This window comes from Bombina bombina, chromosome 1, assembly GCF_027579735.1.
Source record: "Bombina bombina isolate aBomBom1 chromosome 1, aBomBom1.pri, whole genome shotgun sequence".
Classification (NCBI taxonomy): domain Eukaryota; kingdom Metazoa; phylum Chordata; class Amphibia; order Anura; family Bombinatoridae; genus Bombina; species Bombina bombina.
In genome coordinates this window covers 1,140,239,415-1,140,266,994 of record NC_069499.1, presented here as the reverse complement: position 1 = coordinate 1,140,266,994, position 27,580 = coordinate 1,140,239,415, and the positions used below count along the sequence as shown (strand labels likewise).

The window sequence follows — 27,580 nt, the reverse complement described above, 5'->3', positions numbered from 1 at the left end:
GGTCAAAAGGCATGTACTGCAAAGAAAAAAAAGTTTAAGTTGCAGACACACACACTCTCACACACACACACACACACACACATATATATATATACATATATATACATATACATACACAGATATACAGCCCACTGGACCAAAACAGTGGGTCTGTCCTAAACTGTGACTGTCTAGTGGAGCTGAAATCATATAAGTTGCCTCACCCATAGATATATAACACTTGCTGTTTTTTTTTCTTAAAAGGATTGTAAACACTTTGAGATTATAATATAAAATGCTTACATATGTGTAGTTAAAAAAACAATTTGTTTTGCCTCATTTTTCTGTAATTCTATTTTGAAAATTAAAAGTTTTCTATTTCTGAGAACTGATATTGCACATACCAGGCTTTACAAGCCTAGGCTACATTGTATCTGTCCATAATTGGCTTTAGTATAGATGATACGATAACTACAAAACAATGGATATTTTGCTAACATAATGACCTTTACATAGTCTCAAGATGTCCCAGCCATCTTGGAAATGAGATGCTAAACACCCATAGACATGTTGCAGGAGTGGGTCTGCTGAGATACTCAGAATCTTCAGCTTGCCTATAGATGGTGTTGGATTCCATTTGTGGTATTGTTACAAGTGTTCTGCTGGGATTTATAGCTCAAACGTGACATGCTATGTGGCACCCCCTTGTTAAGCCTGTGGTCTGAGGCCTGAAGGGGATATGGCACCCTGGGTTTGTTTGGATCCAATCTGAGGAGTTTCTGTTACCTTGATATTGGGACAAACAAAAACTGCTTTTGCTTTTTTGTTGTTATTGGCCTGCATTTCAACTAGGGTTCCCTCTTTTTTGTCTACTCCAATAACCAATCCATATTGGCTCCTCTAAATTAGGCAATTAATGGGTGGACTACAGAAATATGCGGCAATTACACACTGTTTACTGTCCCTTTAAATTAAAATAGTCTTCTTGAGATAGCTAAGTGAATGTAGTTGGCTAATGAATTGTTACAAATTACAACAGAAAATATAAGTAATCCAAAAGTTTGCAATATAACACACCCACAAGGTGCTTTACTACTATTTATATATTGTAACACACATTTTAAGTATGTGTTTAAGTTCTTACAGTATCTTCTTTGGACTTTTTTTTTCGTTGTGGCAGATATGATTTTAAACTCCAGCTGCAAAAAAATAGAGCATCTTAAGTGAAATATTTATTTCTCTGATCTTGTTGAAATCCAGAAGAAAATTCTGTATCCGAGAGTGAATGTTTAGTCTTCATGATCTTACTAATAAAATGTAAAGTGTTTTTCCAAAATGATTATACCTAGAGTTGACTTGACAAAATCCAATAGCCGCCATTCCCCCATGCCACAAATCTGTCTAGATGTAGGAATTATTTCCAAGTGATAAGCTCTCGTTGGCTTCATATAACAGCAGCTATATTATTTATATAGTGCTTATTTCCTCTAGGGGACTCAAAGTGCTTTTAGCGCATGACGATGGACTTAACCAACTAGCAGAATCTGATAAGTAATAGTTATTATTAGACCTGTGCTATCTATAGGGTGCATTGTGGTTACAAGGAGAATTTGGTGCGTTGGAATTTTTAAAGGGGCATGAAACACATTTTTTTCCATGATTGAAATAGAGCATAGAGTTTTAACCCCTTAAAGGGATACTGAACCCAATTTTTTTTCTTTCATGATTCAGATAGAGCATGCAGTTTTAAGCAACTTTCTACTTTACTCCTATTATAAATCTTTCTTTGTTCTCCTGTTATCTTTATTTGAAAAAAGCTTGAATGTAAGTGTACGAGCCGGCCCCTCTTTGGTTCAGCACCTGGGTAGCGCTTGCTGATTGGTAGCTAAATGTAGCCACCAATCAGCAAGTGCTATCAGGGTCTGAACCAAAAATAGGCCGGGACCTATGCATATCTTCCCGCTTTTTCAAATAAAGATACCAAGAGAACAAAGAAGATGTTATAATAGGAGTAAATTAGAAAGTTGCTTAAAATTGCATGCTCTATCTAAATTATAAAATAAAAATTTGGGTACAGTATCCTTTTAACCCATTTTGACATATATATATATATACACACACACACACACACACACAATGCCTTGCAAAAGTATTCACCCCCCCCCTTGACTTTTTACCTATTTTGTTACATTACAGCCTTAAGTTCAATGTTTTATTAATCTAAATTTTATGTGATGGATCAGAACACAATAGTCTAAGTTGGTGAAGTGAAATGAGAAAAATATATACATAAAACTATTTTTTAGAAATAGAAAACAGAAAATTGGCATGTGCGTATGTATTCACCCCCTTTGTTATGAAGCCCATAAAAAGCTCTGGTGCAACCAATTACCTTCAGAAGTCACATAATTAGTGAAATGATGTCCACCTGTGTGCAATCTAAGTGTCACATGATCTGTCATTACATATACACACCTTTTTTGAAAGGCCCCAGAGGCTGCAACACCTAAACAAGAGGCACCACTAACCAAACACTGCCATGAAGACCAAGGAACTCTGCAAACAAGTAAGGGACAATGTTGTTGAGAAGTACAAGTCAGGGTTAGGTTATAAAAAAATATACAAATCTTTGCTGATCCCTAGGAGCACCATGAAATCTATCATAACCAAATGGAAAGAACATGGCACAACAGCAAACCTGCCAAGAGACGGCCGCCCACCAAAACTCACGTACCGGGCAAGGAGGGCATTAATCAGAGAGGCAGCACAGAGACCTAGGGTAACCCTGGAGGAGCTGCAGAGTTCCACAGCAGATACTGGATTATCTGTACATAGGACGACAATAAGCTGTACGCTCCATAGAGTTGGGCTTAATGGCAGAGTGGCCAGAAGAAAGCCATTACTTTCAGCAAAAAACAAAATGTCATGTTTTGAGTTTGCGAAAAAGGCATGTGGGAGACTCCCAATTTTGCTTTGTTCTCTTGGTATTCTTAGTTGAAAGCTTAACCTAGGAGGTTCATATGCTAATTTCTTAGACCTTGAAGCCCACCTCTTTCAGATTGCATTTGAACAGTTTTTCACTACTAGAGGGTGTTAGTTCACGTATTTCATATAGATAACACTGTGCTCGTGCACAAAAAGTTATCTGGGAGCAGACATTGATTGGCTAGACTGCAAGTCTGTCAAAAGAACTGAAAAAAGGGGCAGTTTGCAGAGGCTTAGATACAAGATAATCACAGAGGTTAAAAGTATATGATTATAACTGTGTTAGTTATGCAAAAATGGGTAATAAAGGGATTATCTATCTTTTAAAACAATAAAAATTCTGGTGTAGACTGTCCCTTTAAAGATTGCTGTTCACAAGCGCAAACCATCCAACTTGAAGGAGCTGGAGCAGTTTTGCAAGGAGGAATGGGCAAAAATTCGGATTATCCTAAGTTATGAAGGTATAATCTAGATTTTATTAAAGACACAGAGACGAGTATTTTGCTAACTCTTTCTTTACTACTTAAATGCAGTTTTTTAAAGTATACATAAAAATACAACAAACTGTCAAAATTTTGAAAAGGAGACAGTAAAACAAATAACAGATCAGTGACCAATAAAAATTAGAGAACTGATTAAACTAAAACCACATAGCCAATCAGGTTACTAATGAGTCCTATAAACTGTCCAATATACGTTAAAACATCCTCTTTCTTTGCAACTGAAGAAGGAAACAAAAAGTCCATCATGAAGAAGTAGCTCCAGACAAGAAAATAACAGACACCCATGAAGAGCAGAAATTTGAAAAGAAGAATCATCCATGAAGAAAATTCCGTCTTATCTGGAAGAAATGAAGAACCACAAGAAGACTGTACAAGATGGGAAAAACTTGATTGGAGTTTCGTCTTTTCATATAGATGTGATGGAGCAAAACCACTTAAGAAAATATCTTTATTATTGGTTGGTAACTGAAATAAATATACAAATCATGTTAGTAATATAATAAAACAAAAAAAAGGGTGGGAAAAATATAAATAACAATATAAAACAGAGGAGGGAAAATACTTGTCTCTGTGTCTTTAATAAAATCTAGATTATACCTTCATAATTTAGGATAATCCGAATTTTATTACAAGACCAGAGACTCATATTTTGCTAGTTTAAAGCAACTAACAAAATAATTTAAGCGAGGCATGTTCAATGGGTTTAAAATAAAATTGTTTAAAAATAGAATCACTAGACTAGTCAGCTGCATCCAAAATCTGTTGAAGGGTTGCAGCTTTCAAAAATGCTTTAGAAGCGGCTGATCCTCTAACAGAGTGAGCGGAAAAAGATATATCAATACCTGCTTCACTCATAACCCATTTAACCCACCTGGCAATAGAGGTAGAGGAGACAGGAAAATGAGGAGGAATAAAAGATAACAAAAGTTGATTGGAAGCAGGAGTACGAAAATAAAAAGTTCTGCGTTCATACTCTTTGAGACATACAACCACACAAATAAGAGGTTCAGAAGGTAAGTAAGGATAGAATATTGAGGTTGAAAAAGATTTAGTTCTCTTAGATATAAAGAAAGTAACACCTTCAGGGGTAAAACGTTTAGAATTAAAATCTAAAGCTCTGACATCAGAAACTCTACGAAAAGAAATTAAACACAAAAGGGTAGCCAATTTAGCTTAGTTTAATTGCTTTCATTAATTTACGAATTAAAGGATGTTGTCCCACAGGAAAATTATTAATAAAAGAATGTTTAGCCGAAATGGCAGATCTAGAAACATTGGTGGTGCTGTAAGCTAATCCCGAATCAAAAAGGGATGTGAGGAAGTTAATGATATAAATTATATCCACTGAAAGGGGATCCAAACTTCTTTCCACGCACCAGCCAGACCATCTGGTCCATGCGGAAAAATAGCATTTTTTGGTCCCGGGGGCCAAAGAGTCTTCAAGGAGTTCCTGAGCTTGTTGTGATAAACCTTGGAGAGATGAAGATTGCCCGAAATTGACCATGCTATGAGACGAATAGATCCTTGAAGGATAAGATCGTGAGGATGACCTTCTGGATCTGACAAGAGAAGAGGGAAAACTGGATGAAGAACAGGATGGTTGACAGACAATTCTAGAAGAGATGGGTACCAAGGTTGAGATGGCCAAAGAGGAGTGATTAGGAGAATTGAGAGGAGATCCCGACGGACTACTGATATAGTTCTCTGAATCATAGAGAATGGGGGAAATGCATAAGCTGTCTGAAGAGGCCAAGGGTGGAGAAATGCATCGATTGCCAAAGCTTCCGGATCTGGACGCCAACTGAAGTACCACCTAGGCGATTCAAATAGCGAACTGCAGAAATATTGTCCATTCTGAGTAAAATGGACACTGGAAAAGAACTTTTGACAAAACTCTTGACTGCAAAAGAGCCTGCCAAAAGTTCTAAGCAATTTATATGAAAACGTTTTTCTTCTGAAGACCATTTCCCTCCTGTGATTGAGGGGCCACAACGAGCTCCCCAACCCGAACGACTGGCATCGGATTCTATGATTAGATCCGGAGATTTTCCGAAAATGGCTCTCCCGATCCAAGCTTCTATATGGGATAGCCACCATGAAAGTTCTTCTTTGGCTTCTGAAGAGAGAGGAATTAAGTGGGAATATGAAAGACCTTTCTGAAGAGGAAACATTTTTAAACGTTGAAGTTCCCTGTAATGAAGAGGAGCAGGGAAAATAGCCTGAATAGAGGATGAAAGTAACCCAACTATTCTGGCTATAGTCCTGATGGGAACCAATGATAAAGAAAGAGTTTTTGAAATCTCTTTCTTGATATTCACAATTTTGTCTCTGGGAAGGCTTAGTGTAGATTTCGAAGTGTCTATTTTGAAACCTAAAAAGGTTAGAGATTTGGTTGGAAAAAGAACAGACTTCTCTTTGTTTACCAAGAAACCTAAATTTTCTAGAATGAACATAGTAAGTTGGAGTTGAGATTTTAGCGTGACAGAGTTTTGATTCATAATCAAAATATCGTCTAGATAGATGATAAGACGTACACCTCGAAGACGAAGCCAAGTAATTATAGGTTTCATTAGTTTGGTGAATATCCAAGGGGCTGAAGATAGACCGAAAGGCATACAAGTGAAACTCCAATACTTTTCTTCCCAAACAAAAGTAAGAAATTTCCTGTGTTCTTGAGCTACAGGAACTGTAAGATAAGCATCTGTTAGATCTAATCTGACTAGAAAATCGTTGTCTAGAAGGCAATCTCTGAGAAGATGAATACCTTCCATTTTGAAATGTTGATAAACAACGAAGGCGTTTAGAGATCTTAAATTTATAACTGGACGAAATTGGCCATTTTTCTTTTTTACGAGAAAAAGATTGCTGAGGAAGCAATTTTGAGGATTTAAAACTGGTTCTATTGCTTGTTTTAATACAAGGTTTGAAATTTCGTTTTGAACCAAAATTCTGTCTGAGACTGAAAACTTTATTGGAAGGGGAAGAAAATTTTGAAATGGAGGAGAAATAAAATCTATAAAAAGACCTGAAACAGTGTGAAGAACCCATTGATCTGAAGTGATCATGTTCCAATTGTGTGTGAAAAGAGATAATCTGCCTCCTATTATGTTTTGGGAAGAAATCTGATAAGGAAGAAAAGAAAGATTTACCTTGAGGGGTGCGGGATCTTTGCCTCGAACGCTGAAATCTTGGGTTCCAGAATCTTCCTCTAGATGGAAAGAAGCCTGAGGATACTGGATTCTGATATTGTCTCTGGTTATGGAATTGTTGACTGGCAAATTGAGACCTGTTTGGGAATGAAGCACAGCCGGGAAAGCGGCCTCTACCTTTCCCAGCCTGTTCAGAAAAACGATCCTGATGAAAGATCTTTTTCATTGATGTTCTCACTTTATTAAGATTGGAGAACGTATTTACGTAACTGTTTAATTCCTTTATAAAAGTATCTCCAAATAAAAGGCCATTTGTATCGGTATGAATTTCGTTAATTGCAAAATCACATACCCTGGGGTCAATTCTTCTAAGAATATTACGTCTGCGTTCAGTGTATATAGCAGAATTGGCGTTCCCTAAAAATGATAGCATTCTCTGAAGCCATTCTCTGACAATGACCGGATCTAAAAGGGTGTTATCATATACAGCTTGTTCTGATAAATCAAAAAGTTTTGCTAAAGGACCGATTGTGTCAAGCATTTTATCCTGACAAATTTTCCAGGCCCTGTCCATACCTTTCTTTAATTTGAAACCTGGTGACCCATACATTTTAAAATTTTTGGATCTACTTCAGGGGTACTGTTTGCATTGTTTGGGAGAATTGGTCTAGGACATTCAGCCCTCATTTTATTCCTAGAATCCCTTTTTAAGGGTTGGCGAAGCTGGTAATCATTAAAATCTGCAATATCAGATGAAGGACACTACTCTGCAGATCTAGGATGATGCAAATCATCCGCATTAAACCTAGGATTACCTAGGCAATCAAAAAATTTAACTTTATTAGTATCCAGATGTTTAGATTTTTTAACAGATTTTTTGAATATTTTAATCTTCGGAGAAGCCGAAGAATTTTCAGATGAGGAATAAGATAAATAATCCTCAGATTTAACTGAATCCAGAGAGGAATCTGAATTAATTTCTGAATCAGAACAAATCTCACAATTATCATCATTGGCCAAAGCCTCTCCCATTAGTGACCTCTTGGAAGTAGAGGAAATAGCAGGTGTTTTTCTTCCTTTCCTGCAAGGAACGGCAGAACCAGCAACAAGTTGGCGTGATTTTTTAACTAATTTTTTACTAGTTTTAACACCACTGGAAATAGGTCTTTTTCTTTTTAAATCCTTTTTTGAGGATTTATTAATTAAAATGGTAATCTTTTCTAACATAGAATTCATTGAATTGTCGATCATCTTTTGAACGCCCTCAGTACTAAGTGAAGGGTTCAAATCAGATGATTGAGACATAGTGAACATAAAATATAATATTATAAAATATAATAAAACTTTATATATAATACAATATTATAAAAACTAAGTTGAATAAAATATTAATTAAGATTAACTAGTTAAAATATATATATGAAATATAAAAACTGAGAATTGACCCCAAAGAATATGAGCAAACAAATAAATAATGATATTAAAAACTTAAAGTAATAACAGAAGTGGCCATAAGATGGAGACAGAGACCATTCAATGAAAAAATACTGATTATAAACAACGTATGTGTCTGAATTGTAACAAAGTTACAACAACGAAGACGGCAGCAGTTGTTTGACGGCGGGAAGACAACTGAACTGCGCAATGAGAAGGAGGATAACTGCGCATGCGCACTGACACCGACAATCACAAGATGGACGTCGGAACAGTGCAGAAACAGCGCAACAGTTAGAAAATATTGAACGAATAGGTAGGTTATTAAAAAATAAGGGAAAATAAACACAATGAAAAACGGAAGTACATAGGGGAAAAAATAAACACCAAAGAGATAGAATAAACCAACGAAATGTAAATAAAATAAAAACGGACTAAAAATAAACTTTACAAAAGATCAGACACACTAAAAAGAATGCATAACTGAAATAAATTATTAGGATAACCAAAGAAATGAATAATAATAACAAGAACACTTATTATTTATTAACACCATAGAACAATACTTATCTTTCTGAGCAGTAAAAGAAAGAGGATGTTTTAACGTATATTGGACAGTTTATAGGACTCATTAGTAACCTGATTGGCTATGTGGTTTTAGTTTAATCAGTTCTCTAATTTTTATTGGTCACTGATCTGTTATTTGTTTTACTGTCTCCTTTTCAAAATTTTGACAGTTTGTTGTATTTTTATGTATACTTTAAAAAACTGCATTTAAGTAGTAAAGAAAGAGTTAGCAAAATATGAGTCTCTGGTCTTGTAATAAAATCCCAGTGGTAAGATGTGGCAAGCTCATAGAGACGTATCCAAAGCGACTTGGAGGTGTGATTGCTGCAAAAGGTGGCTCTACAAAGTATTGACTTTAGGGGGGTGAATAGTTATGCACATTGACTTTTTCTGTTATTTTGTCCTATTTGTTGTTTGCTTCACAATAAAAAAAAAACATCTGCAAAGTTGTGGGCATGTTCTGTAAATTAAATGATGCAAATCCTCAAACAATCCATGTTAATTCCAGGTTGTGAGGCAACAAAACACGAAAAATGCCAAGGGGGTTGAATACTTTTGCAAGGCATTGTGTGTGTGTATATATATATATATATATATATATATATATATATATATATATATACATACGTTGTGCAGTACTTTGCTTATTTTACTGCACAATGTACAAGATACGTCTGAGCTGCAGGAGATGGAGTTCCTGAGCTCATCGCATCTGTCTTCATAGGGAACCAAAGGACGATCGCTGCTCCAGTTCCATATGAAGGCAGATGCCAGATTGTTATAGACAGTGATACTATGTGTGTCACCATCTGTAACGATCATCTGTTGGTGCGGGCAGGAGGTGTGGGAGGGAATCCGGGAGGAGTTTGGGAGGTCCAGCAGCGTAGGGGTTAGGGACTTGGATGGCCCTACACTGCAGAAAAAAAAATAAAGGGACAGCGAGGGATGGGGAACTACACTACAGAGAAAGGGTGGAGTGGGAGCTCCCCAACTAATGATCCTGAGGTGGGGTGGGACCACTACACTACAGAATTAAAAAAAAAAAAAAAAAGATGGCAGACACTAGTTAGAGAGGGAAGGGTTAGAGAGCTGATTGGAAGGGATCAGGGAGGTTGGAGGGTAAGGGTGGGATCCTACACTGCAGAAAATATAAAAAAAATATACAAAATATTTAATTAAAAAATTATAACCTTAAATTTTCATGCTGGCAGACTGCCAGTACCTAAGATGGTTTGTAATACTACATATATGTGACAATTATACATGTGAGAGGGTACAAAGAAAGCAGATTAAATGGCATTGCTTGATACAGAGTACATAATATACAATATTCATTTACAGAAATGTTGATTGAAATATGTACAAAGCATTTTGCAGAGTCAAGACACATGCAATCAATGACACAAACAGTGTTTGTTGTGACTCATATAAACAGTTGTAAGGATGTATGAGAATAGTTATTTACATTTTTTTGTTTTTATTAAAGGACCAATCAATGCAGTAGAATTACATAATTAACAAGTACATAATAAAAAGACAACGCAATAGCACTTACTCTGAAATTCAAATAAGCAGTAGATTTTTTTCTGACAAATTGATTTATTCCTCCCATTTTCCGGCAGCCTGTATCATGTGACAAACATCAGCCAATCACAGACTAGTATACGTATACCCTGTGAGCTTGTGCACATGCTCAGTAGAATCTTGTTCCCCAGAAAGTGTGAATAAAACAAGACTGTGCAGAATTTGATAATGGAAGTAAATTGGAAAGTGTATTAAAACTGCATGTTCTGTCTGAATCATAAAAGTTTATTTTGACTTGAGTGTCCATTTAAACTATACATAATTAAACAACTTAGGAAATGATTGGTCTGGAACCTTGAGGCAAGCCTGACCATAGTAGTGGTAAAAAAAGAACCAAAAAGGTTAATGTATTTAGCTGACAAGTAGAGGAGAGAGAGAGAAAAAAAAAATAAGTCTCATCCGGCTTCTCCATCAATCTTCCTATCTATATAACGTTTTCAAGAATAATTTCTCCCCTTTCTAGCTCAGAAGGAGCATTTATTTCTTTGGATCTAATAAAGCACACTCCACTCTCCATAGAGGTAATGTTAATGTTATTTTATCTGTCTTTAACTTCTTATACATTGGGTGATGATTGTGTAGGACTTGCACATTTTTCTGTGTACTCTGTTCCTCTCTCTCGCTCTGTATTTTAAATCAAATGGCTTCCAGTGCACGTTGAAATCAGAGCTTTGTCTGCAATAGGAGGAAATGTACCTATATAGACAGATTGACCTCCCAAGCTGTGATCATGCTCATTGTTATCAGACAGAATCTGAAAATATTCTGTTACAATGGTGTACAAATGTTTAGTCCCTCCACTGTGTAAGTTATATTTTACCACCGAGTATCTCACATATTTTATTTTTTACAATTGCCAAATGGATATTTTGAATTCTTGGAGGATTACAACTACTATCAGTTTCAGATGTGTATACGTTTGTAAAAAGCATTCTAATTTGGCTAAGGGAACTGTCTTGTATAGATTAACACAACCTCTGGAACTCAGCTCTAAAGATCTCTAGGGGCACCTGAGGTGTCTGCAACGATATGCCAGTGTTTTAATATAAGTGATTAGAAAAATAACACTTTTGACATGTTTAATGGTTTAATTTTATATTTTAATGTGAAACAGGTCTGACCAGGTCCCCAACAAGCTCTGTGCCATACACCAGTTTCACCAAAATGATTATAGAAGCTAAATGGAAGTCAGAGCCCATTAAAGAACATGGTCAAATGATCTGTTCAAGAGATTTTGAAAAATCTTAAGTTTCAGCTGTTCTGTGCCCTGTGATTTCCTCTGAAGAATAGACTTACCAAACATCTAGGTTATTCAACATTTTTTTTAAATTGGAGGCCACAATTTAGTTGTGTTTACACGCAAAGGTCCACTGAACATAATCTTATATGTAAGCTTCACACAACCATGATCAGTGCCAATCAGCATCTCTGTATTACCTGAGTGTAGAAAATATACCCAGTCTTGCAGCTAAATCAGTGCAGTTAATGAGGTCTGGTTTACATAAACATTATGTTGCAGCCAGATATTCTAGTTTCATCTTTGAGTTTTATGCACAGTTTAATCCTTAACATTTTTGTTTTTAGCATATATCATCCATACATTTCCAAGTCTTTTGACTCCTTTTTATTATAAAGCGCCAACAGATTCCGCAGCGCTGTCCATGGGTACAAAGATAAAAGTACTGTACAGTACAATACAATAAACACCAGACAAAGTTTAACAAACAAATACAGGGGGAATTGTGGGCTCCTTTATTACTTTCTTTCATACAGGTGGTGAGAGTCCACAATCCATTACTCCTGGTAATTACTCTTCTTGACCACTAGGAGGAGACAAAGATTCCCAAACCACAAGAGCTCTATATAACCCCTCCCACCTCACACATAGCTCAATCTTTACTTTGCCTCCGCTGGAGGTGGTTGAAGATTGAAGATTTGCCTTTGATTCTTCAATCTATATTGAGGCCTGGTTTCCCCTCAGAGTACAGTGCTTGTCAGAGGGAGGTGTATGGGGTATGGTTTGTTATTCTTTTTTTCACCTCATGCGAAATCTTTCATAAACCCTCCATATTTGGTTGCAAGGATTTGTCTTTTGCCTCCCTTTATGGATCTACAATATACCCCTATTCCATAAGCTCTGTTGATATGTTTCAGTACTGGTTTGGCTGTCTGCTACTTGTTTGCTAGTGGACGAGTGTCCATTGGTAAGTATCATTTATTAACATTTAGACACTACTATAGCTATGTTATTGGCACTTTTTAAGTTTATATATATATATATATATATATATATATATATATATATATATATAAATATAAGAGAAAATAGTAACTCTTAATCCAGCACATTGGGATAAATGAAAATAAAATTACCAGGGTTAGTACTTCCCTAGAGAAACAAAGACAGATTACAGGTCGTGTTGTTTTAACAATTTATCTGCAATTAAGATTATAGCAAAAAAACAGTGTACATATTATGAATTCTATGTGGCAACAAATTATAACTAAACATCTGAAGGTCCCATGTTATAAGGTGAGTCGTATTAATAAACCCTATATAGAGGCCTCTATTCCAGGGTATAAATTGAAAGCTTATTCCTGGTTTGCAAATCGAAACAACCAAGTTCCATTAGTAGGTCTCCAAGAGTATAATGCATCCTGCAATATATGAAAGTCTATTATGAAAGACAGGTAAAGTGAACAGTACCGCTGTTTTATCACAATTTCCACAACAGCAGGTATAGCGGTATTGAAAGTTAACCTAAGATCGACTTAGGATCAAGTATACCAATGGAAAGACAGGTAATTTAAACAGTTGTGCTGTTTTATCACAATTTTCACAGCAGCTAGTGTAGCGGTCTTGGAGGTTACCTTAAGATTGACTTAAGACCCAGTATACCAGTGTCAATGTTTATCCGCTTCTATTATTTAAGGAATAATTTTACCTGTTCTTTTTATCCCTTCTGTCTCAAGCATATCCAAAGTGTGAAAGGCACTTGGGGTAAATTCCAAGCCTTACTTGTTTGCAGGACGCTGTACTTTTTGGCTCCTTACGACTCCACAATCTGATCAGGGCTTCAGCGTGTGCTCGGTAGAGATCAGCTGTTACTCCACCGGCATTCTAAAACAGCTACGTGCGTTTCACCCACAAAGCATTGGGCTTCTTCCGGCTGAGTTTTTAATCACTTGCAGACCTGTGTTGCCTTAAGTCTGCCTGAAAACTCCTCCTTTTTCTTACTTTAATTGCCAGGTGTATAATTGTATTCACATTCAAATACTATGTTGCCACAATCGTTACTATAATGCTATATTTACCAGAATAGATACAATATTTCCAAAACAGGTTATACCTCACAGTAAATACATCCTATATATTGTGACAGGAACACTTTTAACCACGGTCTTCTAGGGCACAAATGCAGCACAGGACAATCCACTGTAGTTTAAAAGACTTTATTTTTCACAGCAATAACAAACAGGCAGTTCATTTTCAAAAGAGGGAAATCCTTCCTCTGCAGCAAAGTTAAGTGCTTTTAAATGTGTCCCAGCACTTCACAGCATTCCACAAGTGCTTTGTAAAAATAATGTCCTTTTACAGTTCACAGGAACAAAAGTCTTTTACACAGTGTAACAAACACACACACCAGCTTCTGTAGCTGTATATCTCTCTCTCAAGGCCTAAGTGAGGCTGCTATTTAAACCCTCACAACTTCTAATTAGCCACACCTGTGATTAGCTGCTGGACAGCTTCACAGCTGTCTGGGATAATCAAATAACACTCTTTCTCCCTGGGGTTTTAACTGAAAGGAGAAATAGCATGTACAATGCTTGGTCTTAAATATCTTCCATTTATAACCAGGCCTTGCTTTCTGTCACATATCCTCCCCCCCAGCTCACACCCAGTGGGTTGAGCGACCATGGACATCAATGAATGTACCCGAGACAAACCATCAGCATTGCCCTGCAAAAGACCGGCCCTGTGCTCAACAGTAAAATTGAAGGGTTGCAAGCTAAGAAACCACCTAGTAACCCTTGAATTTGTTTCCTTATTCTGACTCATCCATGTGAGAGGAGCATGATCTGTTATTAATTTAAATTTTCTTCCCAACAGATAGTACCTAAGGGTCTCTAAAGCCCACTTAATGGCAAGGCATTCTTTCTCCACTATAGAATAGTTCTTTTCCTGTGAAATAAGTTTTCTGCTTAGGAAAAGGACAGGATGCTCTTCTCCCTGACACTCCTGCAAGAGAACTGCTCCTAAACCAACATCAGAGGCATCTGTCTGTACAATAAAATCTTTAGCGAAATTGGGGGTTACCAAAACTGGATGGGCACAAAGGGCATCTTTCAACTGCTTAAAAGCTTGTTCTGCTTCTGGGGACCATTTTATCATAATTGGGGCCCTTGCTTTTGTGAGATCCGTCAAGGGTGCCGCAATTGTAGCGAAATTCGGGATAAACCTTCTATAATAACTAGTTATCCCAATAAATGCTCTTACTTGTTTTTTAGTTAGAGGCTGTGGCCAGTTCTGTATGGCCTCTATTTTTGTTGTCTGAGGTTTAACTAATCATCTACCAATAGTATAACCCAAGTACTTAGCTTCCTGTAAACCAACAGTACATTTTGCAGGATTGGCAGTTAACCCAGCGGACCGTATTGCATCAAGTACTGCTTGAACTTTTGGAAGATGGGATTCCCAATCTGTACTATAAATTATAACATCATCCAAATATGCTGCCGCATAACGAACATGGGGGTTTCAGAATTCTATCCATCATCCTCTGGAATGTTGCCGGGGCCCCATGTAAACCAAATGGCAACACCGTATACTGAAATAAGCCCTCTGGGGTTGAAAAAGCTGTCTTTTCCTTTGCTTGACTAGTGAGAGGCACCTGCCAATACCCTTTCGTTAAATCAATTGTAGTGAGATAACGTGCTTTTCCTAGCCTTTCTATTAACTCATCTACTCTAGGCATTGGGTAGGTGTCAAATTTGGAAACACAATTAAGCTTACGAAAGTCATTACAGAACCTTAATGAACCATCCGGCTTTGGAACAAGCACAATTGGACTGTTCCACTCACTTTGTGATTCCTCAATTACCCCAAGCTTTAACATTTTTTTTACCTCCAGTTTAATAGCCTTTCTACGAGCCTCAGGGACCCTATAGGGTTTAAGGCAGACCTTCTTCCCTGGTTCTGTTATTATGTCATGCTTAATAACATTAGTTTTTCCCGGTACCACAGAAAATACCTCTTTGTTTCTTCTAATAAAATCCTTGACCTCTCGCTTTTGATGTACAGATAGGGTTTCTGATATATTTACCTCTGGTTCAGTGACAGGGAGTTCTGTAGGTTTTAAGGCAACTAAAACTTCCCTATCTTTCCAAGGTTTTAACAGATTTATATGATATATTTGCTCAGGTTTCCTTCTCCCTGGCTGACTTACTTTGTAATTAACATCACCCACTTTCTCAATTATCTCATATGGGCCCTGCCAAGTAGCCAAGAATTTATTTTCAACTGTAGGGACCAGAACTAACACCCTATCCCTAGGTTGAAACACCCTGGCTCTAGCATTACGGTTGTAGCTGTACTTTTGTGCTTCCTGTGCTTTTCCCATATGTTCCCTTACAATGGGCATGACAGCTTCCATACGATCCTGCATTTGGGAAATATGTTCAATAATACTTCGATAAGGTGTTGTCTCTTGCTCCCAAGTCTCTTTAACTATATCTAGTAATCCCCTGGGATGCCGCCCATATAACAGTTCAAATGGGGAAAAACCTGTAGAAGCCTGGGGAACCTCCCTGATAGAGAACATTAAATAGGGTAACAGAAGGTCCCAATTTCTCCCATCTGTGTCAATTACCTTTCTTAGCATACTTTTGAGAGTTTTGTTAAACCTTCCTACTAAACCATCAGTCTGAGGGTGATATACTGAGGTCCTTAGTTGTTTTATGCCAAACAACTTACACAATTCTTTTGTAACCCTGGACATAAATGGAGTTCCTTGGTCTGTCAAAATTTCCTTAGGTATCCCGACCCTGCTAAACATTAGCATGAGTTCTTTTGCTATGGACTTTGCAGAGCTGTTACGAAGGGGAACTGCCTCAGGATAACGTGTAGCATAATCAAGGATTACCAGTATATACTGATGTCCTCTAGCAGATTTAACCAGCGGACCCACCAAGTCCATAGCAATTCTTTCAAAAGGCACATCAATTATAGGCAAGGGCACTAAAGGGTTACGAAAATCTTTAGCAGGAGCTGTAAGTTGACACTTAGGGCATGAAGCACAATAATCCTTGATGGCTACAAATATCCCTGGCCAATAAAACCTTCTAAGAACTCTCTCTTTGGTTTTCTCAACTCCCAAATGCCCCCCTAGAATGTAGTTATGTGCAAGATTTAAAACAGTGTTCCTAAAAGTCTGGGGCACCAAAAGTTGTTTAACAATGTCTGTTCCTTTCTTCTCTACACGATATACCAAATCATTAACTGCTTCAAAATAAGGATAGGGTAATACATTTCCTGGCTGTGTCACAACATCATTTATAACCCTGATATTATTTCTTGCCTCTACCAATGTTGGATCCTCCCATTGGGCTTTTTTAAAATTACCAGGGCCACCAACCAGATCTATCAAATCATCAATATTTTCCGAGCTAGTACTTGGTACTTCATTACTCTGAGAAGGTTGATCACCTACTAATACAGGCATAGGGCAATAAATCTTATTTTTCTCCTTTTCAATGGAACCCCCTTCAAAATCAGTTTCAGAGAAAGGAAATACATAAATATCAGAAGTTTGACATATTTCTGGAGATTCCCATAGCTCCAGAAATTTTGGAAAATCTCTCCCTATCACCACCTCATGGGCTAAATTTGGTACTACACCAACACAATATTTTAATTTACCACACTGAGTCTCAATCTCCACCTCAGCTGTAAGATATTCCTGTTTATCTCCATGAACACAGATAATTCCCATTTTTTCCCCATAATCTAATATTGCATCTGGTACTAAAGATTTAGCCACTAGTGTGACCATACTTCCTGAATCAAGCAAAGCCTTAGGCACTTTACCATTAACCATCACAGTACACCAATGGGAATCATTATTAACAGAGCTGTTGCTATTAGACAATAGTGAATGTGCAACATTACAGTCCATAAATTCATCTTTATCACAGTCTCTAGCAATATGCCCAACCTCATTACATTTAAAACATCTTACAGGTTGGTTATATTTAAATGTTTCCTTAATTCCTGGGGAAATGTCTCTGGTGTTTTGCCTATACACCTGCTGCTCTCTTATCCCCTTTATCCCCTGAACAGTCTTACCAGTTCTTGTAGAGCTTTGGGACTTGGGATTGTGGGGCTGATCCATTGAAGATTGTTCCAAAACTTCTCCTGAAGCTATAAATCTTTCGACCAATACAATCAACTGATCCGCTATTTGAGGATCACCTTGATTAACCCACCGCCGCAGGGAAGCAGGTAATCCACGCTGAAACCGGTCCATCACCAGTAGTTCCACTATTTTGGTAGCCGAATTAACCTCTGGTTGCAGCCACTTCCTGGCAAGGTGTATAAGGTCGAACATCTGGGATCTTGCAGCATTATGAGATGAAAACATCCAGGAATGGAATCTTTGTGCACGGACTGCCGAAGTCACCCCCAGGCGTGCAAGGATTTCTGCTTTCAATTTCTCATAGTCACCGGCTTGTGCTGGCTCTAAATCAAAGTAGGCGTTCTGAGGTTCACCACTAAGAAATGGCGCAACTATACTCGCCCACTCAACTGTCGGCCATTTTTCTCTTTCTGCTGTGCGTTCAAATGCCAAAAGATACGCCGCAACATCATCAGCTGCTGTCATTTTTTGAAGATAATGACTAGCCCTTATTGCTCTGGAACCTTGGCTGCCACCAACATATTCAGAGTTCAGTCTTTCTGATATGGCTTGAACCTCTCGTTGCAGAGTCTGTGTAGCACTTTGCTGCTCCTCCCGGGTCTTCCTGAATGTCTCAGCTTGCACAGCAGCCATCTGTTGTATCAACAATTCAGTGTTCTCCTTCTGTGATTTAGCCAGCAGCATAGCACTCTCTGACTGGGCCAAGACCAACTGTTGCAGTGCTGCACTATTTTCAGCAGCTTTTCTGTTAGTCTCCTGCTGTATAGCATTAGAATGGATCAAAGCTTTAATGACTTCCTCCATGTTGCTTGCAGATTATTATGCCCACAGACATACAACGTGGTTGCCCGGATTCTCCACCAAGTGTGACAGGAACACTTTTAACCACGGTCTTCTAGGGCACAAATGCAGCACAGGACAATCCACTGTAGTTTAAAAGGCTTTATTTTTCACAGCAATAACAAACAGGCAGTTCATTTTCAAAAGAGGGAAATCCTTCCTCTGCAGCAAAGTTAAGTGCTTTTAAATGTGTCCCAGCACTTCACAGCATTCCACAAGTGCTTTGTAAAAATAATGTCCTTTTACAGTTCACAGGAACAAAAGTCTTTTACACAGTGTAACAAACACACACACCAGCTTCTGTAGCTGTATATCTCTCTCTCAAGGCCTAAGTGAGGCTGCTATTTAAACCCTCACAACTTCTAATTAGCCACACCTGTGATTAGCTGCTGGACAGCTTCACAGCTGTCTGGGATAATCAAATACACACTCTTTCTCCCTGGGGTTTTAACTGAAAGGAGAAATAGCATGTACAATGCTTGGTCTTAAATATCTTCCATTTATAACCAGGCCTTGCTTTCTGTCACAATATATACAAGATGATTATATTATTTCCAAATAATATACAAAGAAATTTTAAGTGGAGTTTATTAGTATATCTTTACTATCTATTATTCTTGCAATCGTAAATCATCATATTGCCCCAATTTCACTATGGGATTTAGCAAAAACCTAAGGTATTACAGTTCACATTAATAATATGATTTGCCTAGAGTACCATCATATTTCTAATTTTTGTTCCTTTGTAATTCATAAAAATGGAGCATAGTTAATTTCTTCATATATATATATTTGCTAATATTTATGACCCTGGAACAGATCCTTTACACTATTCCCTTGCTGTTTTGCGCGCCTAGGAGACAACATTAGTAGAGAAATGGTTGGTTCTTCTTTGCGTCCTAATCCTAAGAATGCTTCAGCAAGATCTTTGCATTCTTTGGACGTTGTTAGGGCATTGAAATATTAAATTGATGCTATTAAGGACTTTACACAAACTTCTAGTTTGTTCATTCATTTGTCTGTTCCCAGGAAGGGTCAGAAAGTTTCTGCTGTTTCTTTGGCCTCTTGGTTGAGACTTTTAATTCACAAAGCTTATTTCGAGGCAGGTCAGTGTCCTGCTCATTCTACTAGGTCAGTTTCCACATCTTGGGCCTTCAAGAATAAGGCTTCAGTTGACAAGATTTGCAAGGCAGCTACTCTGTCTTCTTTGCATACTTTTAAAAAATTCTACCATTTTGATGTTTTTTAAAAAGTCTTTGGTAGGAAGGTTCTTCATACAGCTGTCTCAGTTTGATTTTTTTGCATGTTAATGTTAATTACATTAAAAAAAAAAAATTGGGGGGGGGGGGGGTTCTGGATTTAATTTCTCAGTGAAAAAATATGTCTCTTACATGGTGTATCCAGTCCACGGATTCATCCTTACTTGTGGGATATTCTCATTCCCTACAGGAAGTGGCAAAGAGATCACACAGCAGAGCTGTACATATAGCTCCCCCTCAGGCTCCGCCCCCCCCAGTCATTCTCTTTGCCGCTCTAACAAGTAGCATCTCCACGGGAGGGTAAAGTGAATGTGGTGTTAGATTTGTAGTTTTTATTTCTTCAATCAAGAGTTTGTTATTTTAAAATAGTGCCGGTTTGTACTATTTACTCTGAGGCAGAAAGTGATGAAGATTTCTGCTGAGAGGAAAAAGATTTTAGCATGTTGTAACTAAAATCCATTGCTGTTCCCACACAAGACTGTTGAGTACCGGAGAACTTCAGTTGGGGGGAACAGTTTGCAGGCTTAACTGCTTTAAGGTATGCTCAGTCACTTTTTTTCTAGTCAAGACTTGGTAATGCTAGAAGACTGACAAGAATCCCCATGTGGGAAGGTAATCCATAACTCAGTATAGAAGGATGGCTTAGTTAAAGGGCTTAAATCACTGGTGGACATTGTTATGGGAAAATCGATTATTTTATTACTATAATCTGATATTTGTACAAGTGTTTATTACGTTTGGAACACTTTTTGGGGTTTTATTACGCCTGGCATATCTTTAGACACCTATTTTGGCTTGGGAAGGCCCCACAACTCCGGAGTGAAGACGGAAGGGGCCTAATTTTCGCGCCTCAGTTGCGCAGTTCTTTTGCAAGTCAGCTTCCTGCAGTTTCACGTGCAGGGTCCAGAGATTGCTAGAAGGACTCCAGAGAGGCTTATTTTCATCCAAAACAAATCCCCAAGGAAGGTAGGGCCGCAGCAGAGACTGTGGCATGGTGCTGTAGCTTGTTAAACCGGTGGTCTGCTTTAATCTGCTCCGGTTTGGGCAATAAGGGGTTAATTGTCTTGAAATTTACTGTGCAATCATTTCAAAGCATTAGGATCATAAAGATTGGATGTTTTTTTGAGATTTAGTAAAAAAAAGTATGCGCTTTTTATTATTTAAAGGCACAGTACCGTTTTTTCAAAACTTGTATTTTACTGTATTTGAGTGCTGTCTAAGTCTGTTTAACATTTCTGAGCCTACAGATAGACCCTGTTCTATGTGTTTAATAGCCATGGGGGTACCCCCTTTACATTTGTGTTTAAAGTGTGCTAAGGTTTCTAAACATTTTAAAGACCATGCAGTGACACTTAAAAATGTAGCCCAAGATGATTCTTTGATGGAAGGTAACAAGGATAGTCCTCCTTCCTCTCCCCATGTGTCGACACCAGTTACGCCCGCGCAAGCGTTGCCTAGTACCTCTAGCGCATTGGGCCCTATTACATAACAACAATTAGCAGCAGTCATGGATAATTCCCTTGCAGCTTTTCTATCCAAACTTCCTAAAAAGCGTGATAGCTCAGATTTAAGAACAGAGGATGAGCAATCAGAGGCTTTGGATGATCTATCCGTTGTACCCTCACAACACTCAGAAGTGGCAGTGAGGGAGGGGCATTCCGAGGGAGAAATTTCTGACACAGGAAAAGTTTCTCAGCGGGCAGAATCAGATGTCTTAGCGTTTCAATTTAAGCTGGAACACCTCCGCGTACTGCTTAAGGAGGTTTTAGCTACGCTGGATGATTGTGACCCCATGGTGGTCCCAGAAAAATTGTGTAAAATGGACAGGTTTCTAGAAGTCCCTGTATACATTGATGCTTTTCCGATACTGAAGAGGATGGCGGATATTGTGACTAGGGAGTGGGAGAGACCAGGTGTACCCTTTGTTCCCCCCCCCTATCTTTAAGAAAATGTTCCCCATAAATGACCCCAGGCGGGACGCGTGGCAGACGGTCCCTAAGGTTGAAGGAGCAGTTTCAACTCTAGCCAAGCGCACAACCATTCCAATAGAAGACAGTTGTGCTTTCAAAGATCCTATGGATAAAAAATTGGAAGGTTTGCTGAAGAAAATGTTTGTTCAGCAAGGTTTCCTTCTTCAACCAATTGCCTGCATTATTCCTGTAACTACTGCAGCGGCTTTTTGGTTTGAGGCGCTGGAGGAGTCGCTCCAGATGGAGACTTCATATGACGAAGTCATGGATAGAATTAATGCTCTAAAGCTGGCTAATTCTTTTATCACAGATGCCGCCTTCCAATTAGCTAAGTTAGTGGCGAAAAATTCTGGTTTTGCCATTATGGCGCGAAGAGCGCTTTGGCTCAAATCATGGTCGGCTGACGTGTCGTCCAAAACAAAGTTACTAAACATTCCTTTCAAGGGAAAGACCCTTTTCGGTCCCGAGTTGAAAGAAATTATCGCAGATATCACTGGGGGAAAGGGCCATGCCCTTCCGCAGGATAGACCGTTTAAGGCCAAAAACAAGGCTGGCTAATTCTTTTATCACAGATGCCGCCTTCCAATTAGCTAAGTTAGCGGCGAAAAATTCTGGTTTTGCCATTATGGCGCGAAGAGCGCTTTGGCTCAAATCATGGTCGGCTGACGTGTCGTCCAAAACAAAGTTACTAAACATTCCTTTCAAGGGAAAGACCCTTTTCGGTCCAGAGTTGAAAGAAATTATCGCAGATATCACTGGGGGAAAGGGCCATGCCCTTCCGCAGGATAGACCGTTTAAGGCCAAAAACAAGGCTAATTTTCGTTCCTTTCGCAACTTCAGGAGCGGACCTGCCTCGACCTCTGCTGCCGCAAAGCAAGAGGGTAACACTTCACAGCCCAAAGCATCCTGGAAACCCTTTCAGGGCTGGAATAAGGGTAAACAGGCCAAGAAGCCTGCGGCTGCTACCAGGACAGCATGAAGGGGTAGCCCCCGATCCGGGACCGGATCTAGTAGAGGGCAGACTTTCTCTCTTTGCTCAGGCTTGGGCAAGAGATGTTCCAGATCCCTGGGTATTAGAAATTGTTGCTCAGGGGTATCTTCTAGAATTCAAGGACTCTCCTCCAAGGGGAAGGTTCCACGTGTCTCGTTTGTCTTCAGACCAGACAAAGAAACAGGCGTTCTTACGCTGTGTAGAAGATCTTCTAAAGATGGGAGTGAAACACCCAGTTCCAATTGTAGAACACGGACTGGGCTTTTACTCAAACCTGTTTGTAGTTCCCAAAAAGGAAGGAACTTTCAGGCCAATCCTGGATCTGAAAATTCTAAACAAATTCCTCAGAGTTCCATCATTCAAAATGGAAACCATTCGGACAATCTTACCGATGATCCAGGAAGGTCAATATATGACTACCGTGGATCTAAAGGATGCGTACCTACATATTCCTATCCACAAAGATCATCATCAGTTCCTAAGGTTCGCCTTTCTGGACAAGCATTACCAGTTCGTAAAGTTAGGATTCCCAGGATATTGTCCTTTCTCCAAGAAGGATTGGAGAAGGGATTGTCAGCTAGTTCCTTAAAGGGACAGATATCTGCTCTGTCTATCCTGTTACACAAGCGTCTGGCAGCAGTACCAGATGTTCAGGCGTTTGTACAGGCTTTAGTGAGAATCAAGCCTGTCTATAAACCTGTGGCTCCTCCATGGAGTCTTAATTTAGTTCTTTCAGTTCTTCAAGGGGTTCCGTTTGAACCTTTACATTCCATAGACATTAAGTTATTATCTTGGAAGGTTTTGTTTTTGGTAGCTATTTCTTCTGCTCGAAGAGTTTGTGAATTGTCTGCTTTGCAGTGTAATTCGCCCTATCTGGTGTTCCATGCAGATAAGGTTGTTTTGCGTACCAAACCTGGTTTTCTTCCGAAAGTTGTTTCTAATAAGAATAATAACCAGGAAATTATTGTTCCTTCTCTGTGTCCTAATCCAGTTTCTAAGAAGGAACGATTATTACACACTCTTGATGTGGTTCATGCTTTGAAATTCTATTTTCAAGCAACTAAAGATTTCAGACAAACATCTTCCTTATTTGTTGTCTATTCTGGTAAGAGGAGAGGTCAGAAAGCGACTGCTACCTCTCTTTCCTTCTGGCTGAAAAGCATCATCCGATTGGCTTATGAGATTGCTGGTCAGCAGCCTCCTGAACGTATTACAGCTCATTCCACCAGAGCTATGGCTTCCACATGGGTTTTCAAGAATGAGGCTTCTGTAGAACAGATTTGTAAGGCAGCGACTTGGTCTTCACTGCATACTTTTGCCAAATTTTACAAATTCGATACTTTTGCTTCTTCGGAGGCTATTTTTGGGAGAGAGGTTTTGCAAGCAGTGGTGCCTTCCGTTTAGGTTACTTGACTTGTTTCCTCCCTTCATCCGTGTCCTAAAGCTTTGGTATTGGTATCCCACAAGTAAGGATGAATCCGTGGACTGGATACACCATGTAAGAGAAAACAGAATTTATGCTTACCTGATAAATTACTTTCTCTTACGGTGTATCCAGTCCACGGCCCGCCCTGGCAATTAAGTCAGGTTCAAATTTATTTATGTAAAACTACAGTCACCACTGCACCCTATGGTTTCTCCTTTTTCTCCTAACCGTCGGTCGAATGACTGGGGGGGGGGGGAACCTGAGGGGGAGCTATATGGACAGCTCTGCTGTGTGCTCTCTTTGCCACTTCTTGTAGGGAATGAGAATATCCCACAAGTAAGGATGAATCCGTGGACTGGATACACCGTAAGAGAAAGTAATTTATCAGGTAAGCATAAATTCTGTTTTTTAAATCCCTCCCTTTTATGTTATTACTCGTGGACTCCACAGCTTGGGTATTAGTTACCAGGAGTAATGGATTATGGATTGTGGACTCTAAACACCTGTATGAACGAAAACACAATACAGGTAGCCCTCAGATTACGTCGTGGTTAGGTTCCAGAAGAAATGGTTGTAAATCGAAACAGTTGTAAATTGAAACCCAGCTTATAAGTCAATGGGAAGTGAGGGAGATAGATTCCAGGCCCCTCTCAAAATTGTCATAAGTAACACCTAATACATTATTTTTAAAGCTTTGCAATGAAGACTTTAAATGCTAAACAGCATTATAAACCTAATAAAAGAATCACACAACACAGAATATATCATTAAACTAAATTAAATTAACAAAAAGTTTGCTAAACAGCATTATAAACCTAATAAAATAATCACAACACAAACTTCACTTGCATTTTTCTGCAAACAGTTCTTTCTATGCATTCCAAACTGGACTTATAGACAGGAAGATCTTGTTCCTTTGAAATCTACTCGATAGCTCAGATCTGGTTAAACTGATTAATTTCAGCTTGCTTGGCTTTGCTGCAACACAAGTGGACAGCTCCACCTACTGGCTATTTGAATAAATGCACTGCTTCTCAATGCTTTTCAATAGCAGTCACATGACTGGAAAAAAGGTTGTTATTCTGAGACGGTGTAAATTGAACCGTTGTAAAACGAGGGCCACCTGTATATGCTTAACGTATGTTTTTTAGGGTTAATTTTTCTTTTTCTTTTTTTAGCACATCTTTTTTCCCTGCTCTTTTTTATGGCTATTTTTCTTTTTTCTTACCTCACTTTGCTTGACTATGCATTAGACAGAGGTATGTTTGAGGTGGGAGGGGTGTTATAGAGCTCTTGGGGTTTGGGAATCTTTGCCTCCTCCTAGTGTTAGAGAAGAGTAATTCCCAGAAGCAATGGATTGTGGACTCTCAACACCATGAAAGAAATTAATTTATCAGGCAAGCATAAATTATGTTTTCTTAATCTTCTTTCTTCTGGAAACCATTCGCTGTGGTAAGATATATGTAATATATATTTTCTAAGGGTATTAATCTTCCAGATTGGTGTTGTGTTATATAAAAAAGGCACATGAATCATCTTTTATGTAGTTCCTCTATAAATTATCATACTGGTAAAATGCGAAAACTTCATAAACACATCACCAGCTTGTTTGTTGCAATTGTTTTCCTATAACCTAATTCTCCATAATTACACTTAATTAAACATTTAGGGCTAGATTACAAGTGGAGCTCTAAATTATCATGCTCCCTCAAACGGGCAAATTTGTCCGTTTGTGGGCATGCGATAATTAACCAGCCATTACAAGTAGCTGGTTATTGCTACCACAAGCTCGCAGTAGAAATTAGCAATCAGAAAATTAACCAGAGATTAGATCTCTTGTTAATTTTCTAAAAGTGTCCCAAATGCCCTCAAAATAAAGGGCATTATAGTTTTTTTATTAAAAATAATAAATAACTGCACTGCACTAGGCAGTATTTTGGAGGTAAAGTTGGTGGGAGTGGGGTGTTAGAAAAAAATAGCACTGAAAAGTGCCTTTAATGTAAATATATATGCATATGATTATATACATATATTTCTTCTACAAGATATGAAGAGTCCACGGATTTCATCCTTACTTGTGGGATTTATCCTCCTGCTAACAGGAAGTGGCAAAGAGCACCACAGCAGAGCTGTATATATAGCTCCTCCCTTCCCTCCACCCCCAGTCATTCTCTTTGCTTGTGTTAATAATAGGAGGTAAAGTGAGGTGTTAGTTTTAGTTTCTCTATTGCTAGTCTGTTTAACATGTCTGAACTTGAGGAAACTCCTTGTTCTATGTGTTTAGAAGCCATCGTGGAACCCCCTCTTACTTTGTGTACCTCTTGTACTGAAAGGGCCTTGAATGTAAAAAGCATATTTTATGTACTGAAAGTGTGCCTAAGGATGATTCTCAGTCTGAAGAGAATCAGGATATGCCGCCTAATTCTCCCCAAGTGTCAAAATCTTTAACGCCCACCCAAGCGACGCCGGGTTCCTCAACCGCGTCTAATTCATTTACTCTGCAGGATATGGAAGCAGTTATGTCAACTACCCTTACAGAGGTATTATCTAAGCTACCAGTGTAGGACAGGGATCAATGTGAATACTGAGTCCTCTGATGCTTTGTTGGCTATTTCCAATGTGCCCTCACAGGGATCTGAGTTGGGGGTCAGGGAACTTTTGTCTGAGGGAGAACTTTCGGAAACCGGGAAGTGGGTTACCTCAGACAGATTTGGACGTCATGTCCTTTAAATTTAAGCTGGAACACCTCCGCTTGTTACTGTGGGAGGTCTTAGCGACTCTGGATGACTGTGACCCTATTATGGTACCACCAGAGAAATTGTGTAAAATGGACAAATATCTGGAAGTCCCCACTTACACTGATGTTTTTCCGGTTCCCAAGAGGATCTCGGATATTATTAAGAAGGAGTGGGACAGACCAGGTATACCGTTCTCTCCTCCTCCTAACTTTAAGAAAATGTATCCCATATCAGACACCATGCGGGACTCTTGGCAGACTGTCCCTAAGGTGGAGGGAGCTATATCCACCCTGGCTAAGCATACAACTATTCCTATTGAGGACAGCTGTGCTTTCAAAGACCCTATGGATAAGAAATTATAGGGTCTTCTAAAGAAGTTATTTATTCATCAGGGTTTCCTTTTGCAACCAACAGCCTGCATTGTTCCAGTTACTACTGCAGCGGCCTTAGAAGAGTCTCTTAAAATTGAGACCCCTTTAGAGGATATTTTAGATAGAATTAAGGCTCTCAAGCTCGCTAATTCTTTTATTACAGATGCCGCCTTTCAAATTGCTAAGTTGGCGGCTAAAAATGCAGGATTTGCCATTTTAGCGCGTAGAGCGTTATGGCTAAAATCATGGTCTGCTGATGTGTCATCTAAGTCAAAGCTCTTGGCTATTCCTTTCAAGGGTAAGACCCTATTCGGGCTTGAGTTGAAGGAAATCATTTCTGACATTACTGGAGAAAAAGGTCACGCTCTA

General features: G+C 38.7%; 1 protein-coding gene across 1 annotated transcript in view; it reads left to right on the top strand.

Annotated features, from left to right (window-relative positions):
- Positions 1-27,580, top strand: part of GHDC (GH3 domain containing) — a 390,939-nt gene that overhangs the window by 319,764 nt on the left and 43,595 nt on the right. The window lies entirely within an intron of this gene.